At 33.3% G+C, this 12228-nt stretch overlaps 1 protein-coding gene across 1 annotated transcript in view; it reads right to left on the bottom strand.

Annotated features, from left to right (window-relative positions):
• Nucleotides 1-12228, bottom strand: part of LOC127737903 (uncharacterized) — a 103833-nt gene that overhangs the window by 12186 nt on the left and 79419 nt on the right. The gene's annotated exons all lie outside the window — the stretch shown is intronic.

Genomic DNA, 12228 nt, shown 5'->3' on the forward strand with positions numbered 1-12228 from the left:
AGACTAAGTTGTAAGCAGAAATGTACATTTCCTTTAAACAGAATTGGCAGTCAGTAGCGACTACCATTATAATATTTGCGTTAACCAACGAGTTAAACCTTTAACTGTGTCTTTAAAAAAAACGTATATTGATCTATGAAATACGATAATAAATACATACTTCCCGTTTTTATGTTTCACATGTTGTCATGGTCGAAGCCTCTTAAATCTGACTATACGGTGTGGTTTAAAATCCACGTCATGCTGAATAGTTGTCTCATTGACAATCATACCACATCTTATTGTTCCCAAAAGAGCTAAAATATCACAACTTCTTAACGAACACAGAGACTTCAAAATTGTTCTGCTCTTTTCTTGGTATTTTACAAGAAGTTGGAATAATGAAGATTAAATGATACATGTATCAAATTTTAGTTATTTTATGCGATAGTTCTTGTTCGAAAACCCTGTTTAACAATAAAGATGCATACAAAAAAAACCCAGAAAATTGAAGAATCAGTTGCCATATTTGGCACTTAATCAAGTTGCAATATTATCCATAATGCAACATCGTCGTGCATCCATGTGCATAGTTTACAAAGAAATACGTATTTGTATATAAAATTGTCTAAAATACCAAAAAGAATTTTATCTCCGACAAAGATAAACTAATTAAGTACAATATATTGAAACTAATCTTACAATATAAGAGTTAAGAACTGCTTCAATATCTTCCATTAACTTTAAAGAAAAATCAAAGTCAAACTGTCTGATTATGTGATTTACAGTGTGTCCTTTTGCGTTAACCAACACATAATCAATAGATGTTAACTTATACGTACATTACAAAATACAAACACGTAATGCTTTACTGACCCGATGTATAAGTGAATGAGTATTGGGAATTTCCCATGCATGACTAACCTTTGCGTTAACCAATATCACGTAGAAACTTTCAACAACAACAATTTTCATCAAACTTAATATTATGGATTATAATTACTAAGTAAACATTCTATGAGCGGTATTGGTTACGAATAAAGTTATTATTATTATTAAGTAAACAGAAATAATCTGTTTTATTATTTTTAAGATTTTAGCTGTTATTCAGCGGTAATTGAATTCTAAATTATGAAAAATGAACTTATCTGTTATTTTAGACTTATCTAAATATTCCATTCCTTGGATAAACTATAAAGTTACTGTCTCTTGAAATTTAACTTACAATAAAGTTATAAACAATATCTTCCTTTACCTTAATGAAAAAGTTAAGTACGAATGTTACCTGATCATGTGACACAATTTGTACTTTTGCGTTAACCAATAAATTGATCAATAGATAAAAAACATTCCAAAAGTTTGCGTAAACCAATTAATTGATCAATAGATGAATAACATACCAAAAATTTGCGTTAACCAATTTGTCGAAAAAAAATCACAATAACTAAATGTTCTATTGATTAAACAATAGGTTATCTTTATTTTCTTTACTATTCCACATTAAAAAATCAGTAATTCATCAATCATTTTATCTTAATGATATTAGCAGTTATCCAGCTTTTCTTGAATTGTAAAATATGTGCAATTATGGTTTATGTTCATAATTCATTTAAGAAATATATATCTGTTTATTAAATTTCAAAAATATCAACAATGCATACATCAGTTATATGACAAAGAGAACTCAATGTAAAACCAAACTCAAATTTACTTACATATAAAGTTAAGAACAAAAATTTCCTTTAACATTCGTATTCAAGTAAAGTAATAGTTTATGATCGATCGTGTTATATAAATTTCAACATTTTGCGTTAACCAACTAAATGTTTAACAAAATCTTAACACCATAACAAAAGTTTGCGTTAACCAATATCTCATAGATGGACGAATAACTACACGTGTTATATTTTCTAGTCAACAAAAGAAACGATACAAAGTTAATTTTTAAACATTTTTTATATTTTTCAATTTAAAGTTTCTGTAATAGTTTATTACCGATTCACATGAGACTCGGTCTAATTAGTCATACGTGGCACGTCACAATGGGATAAATCTGTTAAGGGATTCTCATTGGTAAATATTAGCTTATTTTGTATGAAGCAAAGGCTTTCTATACGTTTGATTAGATAATTTTGGGGTGCATCTTTTATATGTATTCAACGTCAAAAAGCATCTGTTTATTCTTTTTTTCAAAAAAAATTCCGAAACGGACACGATGAAAATTCTGAATGCTACTTTTCCATCCGGGTAATCAAGTTCACCGTGAATCAATGAATAATTGAAATTGTTGGACGTCAATAATTGGGCTACTGCATCAAGTAAACAATTTGCGATCTTAAAATAATGGAAAACAAATCCAGAATTTGATGCCACGGTTACTGCAAAATGAGCACGAACAAGCATTTGGCAACAATAACAAGATCAATACTGGTGATTCGTCTAAGGCAAACTGGCTCAACAAATGATAGACCACAAAGCGGCCGTTCCCATGAGACATCGCAACGTCAATACCTCGCAGCACGTCTTATACACTTGCGCAAACTACATTGAATCCGGAAAATACGGCCCGAGGAATACTTGGTCGTTACAACAACAGAATTTCGTCGAAGACTCAGAGCGCCTGGACTGCGTCCAAGACGTACCCGGAAAGGGCCGCTCATTAAACAGCTTCGTAGGGCCGCAAGACTTGAATGGGCTCGTGCAAGACGACGTTGGAGGTTACACATCAGGTAGCATATCCTGTTTACAGATGAGTCCCGATTTGCTCTCCGTTTTCGTGATCGACGCATGAGCGTATACCGTAGGCAAGGTAAACTTTTATTGGACCCTTGTGTCATGGAAACGGATCGTGTAATGGTATGGGGTGGAATATGTCACAACGGACCCATTAACTTTAAAGAAAAATTAAAGTCAAACTGTTTGATTATGTGACTTACAGTGTGTCCGTTTGCGTTAATCAACACATAATCAATAGATGTTAACTTCTACGTACAGTAAAAATACAAACACGTTATGCTTTACTGACCCGATGTATACGTGAATGAGTATTGGGAATGTCCCATGCATGACTAGCCTTTGCGTTAACCAATATCACGTAGAAACTTTCAACAACAACAATTTTCATCAAACTTAATGTTATCGATTATAATTACTAAGTAAACATTCTATGAGCGGTACTGCTTACGAATAAAGTTATTATTATTATTAAGTAAACAGAAATAATCAGTTTTATTATTTTTAAGATTTCAGCTGTTATGCAGCTGTAATTGAATGCTTAAGATATGCACGCCATGAATATAGTTTAACATATAAATACATTTTATATTAATTTTCTAAATTATAAAAAATGAACTTATCTGTTATTTTAGACTTATCTAAATATACCATTCCTTGGATAAACTATAAAATTACTGTCTCTTGAAATTTAACTTACAATAAATTATAAACAATATCTTCTTTTACCTTACTGCAAAAGTTAAGTACGAATGTTACCTGATCATGTGACACAATTTGTACTTTTGCGTTAACCAATAAATTGATCAATAGATGAAAAACATTCCAAAAGTTTGCGTTAACCAATTAATTGATCAATAGATGAATAACATACCAAAAATTTGCGTTAACCAATTTGTCGAAAAAAAATCACAGTAACTAAATGTTCTATTGATTAAACAATAGGTTATCTTTATTTTCTTTACTATTCCACATTAAAAAATCAGTAATTCATCAATCATTTTATCTTAATGATATTAGCAGTTATCCAGCTTTTCTTGAATTGTAAAATATGTGCAATTATAGTTCATGTTCATAATTCATTTAAGAAATATATATCTGCATATCAAATTTCAAAAATATTAACAATGCATTCATCAGTTATATGACAAAGAGAACTCAATATAAAACCATACTCAAATTTACTTACATATAAAGTTAAGAACAAAAATTTCCTTTAACATTCGTATTCAAGTAAAGTAATAGTTTATGATCGATCGTGTTATATACATTTCAACACTTTGCGTTAACCAACTAAATGTTTAACAAAATCTTAACACCATAACAAAAGTTTGCGTTAACCAATATCTCATAGATGGACAAATAACTACACGTGTTATATATACTAGTTAACAAAAGAAACGATACAAACTTAATTTTTAAACATTTTTTATATTTTTCAATTTAAAGTTTCTGTAATAGTTTATTACCGATTCACATGAGACTCGGTCTAATTAGTCATACGTGGCACGTCACAATGGGATAAATCTGTTAAGGGATTCTCATTGGTAAATATTAGCTTATTTTGTATGAAGCAAAGGCTTTCTATACGTTTGATTGGTTAATTTTGGGGTGCATCTATTATATGTATTTAACGCCAAAATGCATCTGTTTTTTTCTTTTTTTCAATAGACCCCATGAGAAGTCGCAACGTTAAGACCGCGTGGTACATCTTATACACTGGCGCAAACTACATTGAATGTGGAAAATACGGCCCGAGGAATACTTGGTCGTTACAACAACAGAATTTCGTCGAAGACTCAGAGCGCCTGGACTGCGTCCAAGACGTACCCGGAAAGGGCCGCTCATTAAACAACTTCGTAGGGCCGCAAAACTTGAATGGGCTCGTGCAAGACGACGTTGGAGGTTATACACCTGGTAGCATATCCTGTTTACAGATAAGTCCCGATTTGCACTCCGTTTTCGTGATGGACGCATGAGCGTATACCGTAGGCAAGGTAAACGTTGATCGGACACTTGTGTCATGGAAACGGATCGTGTGATGGTGTCGGGGGATATTTCACAACGGACGCACACAGTTTAAAATCGTTGGTGGTTACTTGAACGCTTTGCGATATAGGGAAGGAATTCTTGGCCCTATTGTTTTGCCTTTTATTCGACAACGCGGTTTCAACATGTTTTCCAACGGGATAACGCTAGATGTCAGGTGGCAAGGATTTGTATGAAGTATCTTGAACAAAACCTTATTCGCGTTCTCCCGTGGCGAGCATTATCACCGGATCTTTCTCATAAAGAACATTTATGGGATCAATTTGGCAGACGTGTTAGAGAAAGGCAAAATCCACAGGAAACGCTACACGGTTTGCGTTTAGCTCTCATACAGTAGATATATGACTTTGATCCGTCCGTATTTGGTCCAGTAATTATCTGGGAATTTATTTTTGTTACTGTGTCACGTAGAACGTTTAAAAATTACATATTTTGACTATTTGTTATTTTTTTCTACCTTACGGTAAAATAATTTAACTCCAAATATTATTCCACGAGATACTTTAATATCATGGTATATATTTTGACTGCTGTAACCGAATAATACCAACACAGAAATAAATTTCTACTCCCTAAAGGCCAGAGGTAGCCAAAATATGCATAAATATTGGAAATAGACAAGGTTATAATGTTGAATTCCCTTGCAATACCCTTTTTTATATATAATAAAAAAAAAAATCAAAGTATTCTCAATGTAAATTCTTCATAATTTGAAATAAAAGGAAATTGGTTTGCAATCTGTGTATGTTTAATAATTAAACTAAATAAAACAATAAATTGTGTTTCATAGTCATTCCATACAGGTTCTACTGAGTGGACTAAAATTGTAAAAAAGAAGCCTAAACTAATGGATAATAATTTAAAAGGTTAATCATGAACTTGCGAATAAATAATAACGAGAAAGATTCGATCTCATAATTTTCTTCTTATATTTAAAAAAAAATAACTATGCCTATTTCAGTGCAGTTTTTGAGTGCTAAGTCAATAATTATTTTCTCTGGAACACAAATAAGTCACACTTCATGTAATTATGAAAATGATGTGAATAACGGTGATTTAAATGCAAGTCTGATACAGATTGCTTTTAGTTCAAAGGACAAGACTTTGATGTTTCCATTGTACATGATATATTTGCATCTACTATTGTAGGAGTCCTTCATCACAAAAAATGATAAAATATTAACAATGGATGATTTTGTCGAGTAATCTTGATTCAACAGACAGTATAAAATTTCCTTTCCTTATTGTGTCAGTTAACGTCAAACATTTCACTTAAAGAGAATAATAAATCTAGTCAACTTCATAGCGGAAATCGCCATTGCTTTTTCAAACAAAGACACCAAATGTGTGTACAGTCTGTTCGCATTCATGTTGACATCGATGTGTAAGACCAAAAATACTACAATGTCAAAAAATGTCTTTCTTTTAGTTCAAACGGGGTTTCATATAGGGTGACAGAACGTTAGACTTGAAATATTTTTTGAACTTTGACATACGTATTAATTTGTTTTACCCTGTAGATAATATATAAACTAAGTTTATCTGTGAAGACAGAGGAAAAACCAACAGACAATTTCGCATGATTTTCAACGTATTTGTTAAAGGACGGCCAATTTGGGTATTATTTTCTTAAATAATAAGACACATGCTGAAAAGATAGAAAGACATCAATTTCTGACTCCAAAGGCAAGTAAGAAACAGAAAACAGAAACATTTTCCAAATTGCCGCCAATTTCATTTTCCGCGAAATTAACGCAATTTCAGAATGGCGGGCTTTAATATCAGTCCCATTGTTTTCTTTAGAAAGTAGCAACAACGGTCGTTTTAAAGACCTGCTTTCAGACTGATAAACTATGATTAGTTACACTTTCAACCGTTTTGGTCGAGTCGTCCTTTTTAATCTTTGTATGCATATCTACATGTTAAAAACAACAATAAACACAACTGTAGTTATATAAGCAACATTGTAATTATATTTTGAACATCTAACGTTTTTGCATGTGACGTCATCAAAAAGGGTGCTTAACAAGGTCTGTGCTATAGGGCCAATATTTTGGCCTTTGTAACTTCTCAAAAATGCCATGGGGCCAATATTTTGGCCCATTATAAGTAAAACCTGAAGATTACTTTCAAGTACAGATTCATCGTTTGTGTTGTATGAAATATACAAAAATTAGTTGTGGTGACGAAAACAATATATAGTTTAAAAAATTTAACTGTGTTATTTCGATTGACATCAGTAATAGTGTGACGTTTACGTCTGTGATGTCACTTTTAAATTCACGACTGGAGTCGGTTTCACAAAAAAGCTTACGACTAAGATTGATCGTAATTATATTGAATTGTTCATGACTTACGATCAAAGTTGTTTTGTGAAACGGACTCCTGGTTCCCATTCTAGAACACACGTACGTGTAATGTCATGCTTTATTAACGTCAATTGTTGAGATTTGTTTACACAATTCCATTGTCAAACAAATAAAATAATAAAGCTCATTGTATTTTTTAGTTATTGGTTGTCTAAGTGGTGAGCGAAAAAAACCTTTTTGTTTTGATACAGTTTGTTATCCTGCTTTTGTTCTACATGCCCATAGTTTGTATGATATTGAGCATTAATGAGCACAGAAAATATGTATTGCGTTAATTTTGGTGAATGATAAAGCTGATCAAAAATGTGAAAAAGATATGAAATATATTGTTTGCAAAGGAGTATCTGCCAAAAAATGGTTCATCATTATGTTTACGGCAAAGGTTTTAGAAACAGACAGCTAATCTAAAAGATAGCCACTTTGTGAAATTGAGCTCCTAAAGACAGGCAACATATTTGTTTCTTGTTTTGTTTTTGATTGATGATGATGATGATGGATGGCTGCTTAATGTCCAGTGATATGAATATTTACCCTGTTTTATAATAGACATACACCGCTTAGCCGGATTTTAACGTGCTAGTTCACAAGGTAACAGCCTACAGGAAGACATGTCACCTTACCCGGACAAATTATTCTGACTCCGAGCCGACCAGTCTTTGCTCTTACTCCTTAATGACGCATGCTTAGCGGAGAAGCAGAACATACCAATTTTAAAGTCTTAGGTTTAACCCGGTAGGGGTTCGAACCCAGGATCTCCCGCATTCGAGGTGAATACGCTACCACGAGACCACCGAAGCGTTTTTTTTTAATTGAGAATAATATATATATTTAATTAAGTCTAAATGTATTTTTTTTTTAATTCTTTCTTTTCTTTAGTAAAATTTTAAAATACTAATATAACGTGGAAACAAAAAGGAAAATTAAGTGAAAACTGGGCCAGTCCTCTGAGCAATTCTAGAAGTCTGTTATGCATTTCTTGTTTCTGTCCCCCTTTCATGCTTTATGCTTATAACAAAAATATGAAATATTATGAATGAAGGTATTTATGTAACGGGAGAAAATGCTCAATCTTTAGCAATTTGAAATTTTAAAAATCAAATTGAAATGAAAAAACCCAACATTTTTATCGATATTAGTTTTTAAAGGTAATGAAATCCAAACAGTATCCGATTTTTTTTTCTTTACATGAATAAAGTTTTAAAATATCGTTGAATGATCATATTTATCAGATCAGTTCATGTAATACCCTGCCCAAATTGACGAAGATTCTGGCCGACGCAATGCTTATCAAATGCCAACTTGTATCCATTGACTAAACGAGTAAGAATTGGTCATACATATTGCCATGTAATATGTCGTGGTGAAATAAATAAGATATGTTACTGACAATTCATTAAAGGCTCTTACAACATGATCAAGAGTTTAATGTAATTATGATCATCTTGTATGATTCATGATTTTTTTAGCAGTTTCTTTTGTCTTGCTCCTTATGATTGTTTGATTGATTGATTTGTGTTTAACGCCACTTTCAACACTATTGTGATATTTTATTGGTGGAGGAAGCCGGAGTGCCCGAAGAGAACCACCGACCTTCGGTAGGAAAACTGACAATCCTAGTCAATTAAGATTGAATTCGAGCCTTGCTCCTTATGAATTTTCTGATGAGTCTTCAAATAAATAATGATTGCACGAAAACGTTGAATTAAAACAAAATAAATCGTGTCTCCTCAAGGTTATGAATCAGGCTTTGAATGTCTGTCATTTCTGTACTCTCATGTAATTCTATTAAGCTGTTTTTGTGTACTGTCTTAAATTATTTTAGTTATTCGTTGTTATTCTGTGGTTACCATGTCGAAATGTACTATTATATTATTTATTTATGTATTTCTCTGTCTTTGGTGTTTTTGCAATTAATTGTACTCTGTTCCCGTCATGTGATGTTGTCATTTTAACATTGCCATAAAGCGCGGAGATTTAGCTAGCCACAAAACCAGGTTCAACCCACCATTTTTTCTTAAAATGTCCTGTTCCAAGTCAGGAATATGGCAGTTATTATTTAATAGTTCGTTTCTATGAATGTTGCATTGTTGTTTGTTTTTTGTTGCACTTTTTCGTTGTTTTCCTCTTATAGTTGATGTGTTTCCCTCGGTTTTAGTTTGTAACCCGGATTTGTTTTCTCTCAATCGATTTATGACTTTTGAACAGCGGTATACTACTGTTGCCTTTATGTATTTTACTACTGATATATTGTCGGCCTTTAATATTGGTCGTTTAGTTTCAGTCTGTATAACATTACAGAGTATTTTTGAAAACCGTTGTCGCGTTAGTGTGACAGGACAAGATAGTTTGCAACAATAGTTTATTTGGCCGGTCTGCAACGGTGTGTCCATAACGATACAATCATAAGTTTATACATTTTCAATTGAATATAACAGTTTATCAGAATTTCTATTAGTTTGACAATAATAGTTTTTATTCAAAAGATACACAGATAAATATCTATCAAGCTGACTTTAATTGACATGTTTTGACAAAGCTGAACAATTGATAGTTGTAGAACTTGCGTATGTCCAGTTCATTAAAACACAACATGTCACCATATAACAAAATGCATTTGACTAGCAGGTCGAACAACGGATGTTCTTAAACGGATCACCAGATGTAACAAAATGGATCTTAGTTATTAATTTAATACCAAACAGAAAACAATAAACTTGCGGAAAAGATGGTATACCGCAAACATGAGGTGCAAAAATTTGTACACCATATCTGGATTTCGACAATTAATGTCTCTTCAAGTTCAGTGATGTTAGGAATCGAAAGGTATTTGGAAGGCCATATAATTTGCCTCAATTTAGGATAGACTCTTGAATTTTGAAGAGTCGACATAGGATGAACGGATCAAATATATATATATAAATTTTAATCCCATCATATTGTCACATTCCTCTCTTTCTTAAGAAATATAATTTTATATTTTAGCTTAATAAAATTCATAAACAAAATTATTTCAACAGTTCAAAAACATCTAAATGTCCAGCAATGCATAGTTCATAATGTTCTTTAGTGGAATAACTCATTTGTAAAAGTTCTATCATTAAACACTTCGTAACATCAAAGATCGGAACTTCGGAATACAAAAAAAAGGCGCAACCATTAACTACGAACCGTCTTCATAACCCCGACTACGGTGGACTGCTCCTCCGATCGTCGTTGTCAACTCCACCAATCCATTTGTTTGTCTGCAACGCCAATCCCCGTCATTCAGAAGTACCGCAACTACTCAGACTGTTGTCGATAACTCCGACCTCCATGTGACCACCATCTGTCGTTGATATTACTCCGACCTGCATGTGATCCACCATCCGTCGTTGATATTACTCCTAAATGACCTAGCTTACCTACCCTGTTGATTCAGGGTCCCTGACTAGGTTGCTCAGTTATCTCCGGCTGGAACAAATCAGGCAAATCTACCTGTAATGTTGTAAAACGATTCCCTCTACCAATATAAAGTAATGTGATCGTATAGTTTTATTTACATCTTAACGTCTGCGTTGTGTCTTATAATCAAAGCCAATATCCAGTGTTACACCCCAGTTCTATTGTTATACTTCATAATTTCTATTTCTGAAACAAGTGTAAATTGAATAGATCTATTGTTACGAATAACAAAGGATTTTGACCACAGGGTGTGACGAGCGGGGTTTCTGGAAACCCCTGCTTCTACATCCCGCAAACAAAGTCCATTGTTATTCGTAACAATAGAAATTTATTATTTTTTAAATAGCATGAACATAAGAAATTACTAATAGTGTTCACTACAAATTGTTTCAAGATATAAAAAAAAACATTTTAGGAAATCCCAATAGCGAAAAAAATTAAGCATCTATTTTGAATACAAAAATAATCCTTTAAATACTCCTTTGCTTGAAGGTATTTTTTTTTTATCCCAGTCATATGTCTCTATTCTAAAGCATTGGTCTTTAAAAAAATGGGGATTCTAACTCCCGGGACCCCCCCCCCCCCTTTACGGTTACCCATTGGCCGATCTGGGGGTGGGGGTTCCGCGGTTTGGACCCGACTTTTATTTAAAAGATCAATGCATTTGAATGGTTGGACCCCCCTTTTTTTCTCTTGAGTTGGGAACCCCCAGCTGGATCAGCCCCTGTTTGCCCCCAAAAAGGGAGTTCCTAAATATTAAATCTGTATCTTTGTATGTTGAGCGTGTCTGGTAGTCTGGTCACACCTATCCCTTAGTATGTCCGAATATGAATGTTTATTTATTCTCGAGAAGAAGGGGGGGGGGGGTTATAAATCCGTAAGATATAAAATACAGTTATGATTACCTTTATTACACTGATACAAGTAAGTACTTTGGGTTATAGTATTGCCTTTATCTTAAGTCTCTTCTACCAAATCCAACGCTTGCCACAAAATGTCGTCCGTCTTATACCCGTCCATATTGACAACTGCATACAAGGAGCATGATGTATTTTTGTTTGTAATAAGAATACACGAAACGGTCAACCTTGACCCGCTGATCCATTTTAGTACATGGATTTAACGGGAATATGCAAAACAACTTTGACATTTGTAAAATATAATCACTTGTCAAAGTTTGAACAAAGATACCCTAAGAAAGGTTACTAGTGGGGTTTCATGTAATAAAAAAAAATCTTATAAATCATGGTTTGATATTGTCAATAAATATGCTATCGGTTTTTTTTTCATTTAATAATCTGTTAAAAAATATAGGGTATAGAATGGGGTGTAAGTTAGTCATACACCTCGGGATACGGCGTGTCTGGATAAGAAACCCCTCCGGCCTCCGGCCGACAGGGTTTCTTAACCAGACACACCTATCCCTCGGTGTATAACTATTACATCTTGTCCAATCGTCATTCTTGTGGTTAGTTTACTCGATTGTTACTTTTCATTGTTTGACAAGTTGAGTACTGGATAATGGTTCTTAGTGACTGTTTCTAGTAGTGGTGAAGAAGCTATTTTACCATCTTGGAGGCAGTACCATCGCCCTCAATATTAGTTGACACCACTTCATCGCAACCAAGGTATCTAGTGACTATTTGAACCTCTCTAT

Source organism: Mytilus californianus, unplaced genomic scaffold, assembly GCF_021869535.1.
Source record: "Mytilus californianus isolate M0D057914Y unplaced genomic scaffold, xbMytCali1.0.p SCAF_4, whole genome shotgun sequence".
In the NCBI taxonomy this organism is placed as follows: Eukaryota; Metazoa; Mollusca; class Bivalvia; order Mytilida; family Mytilidae; genus Mytilus; species Mytilus californianus.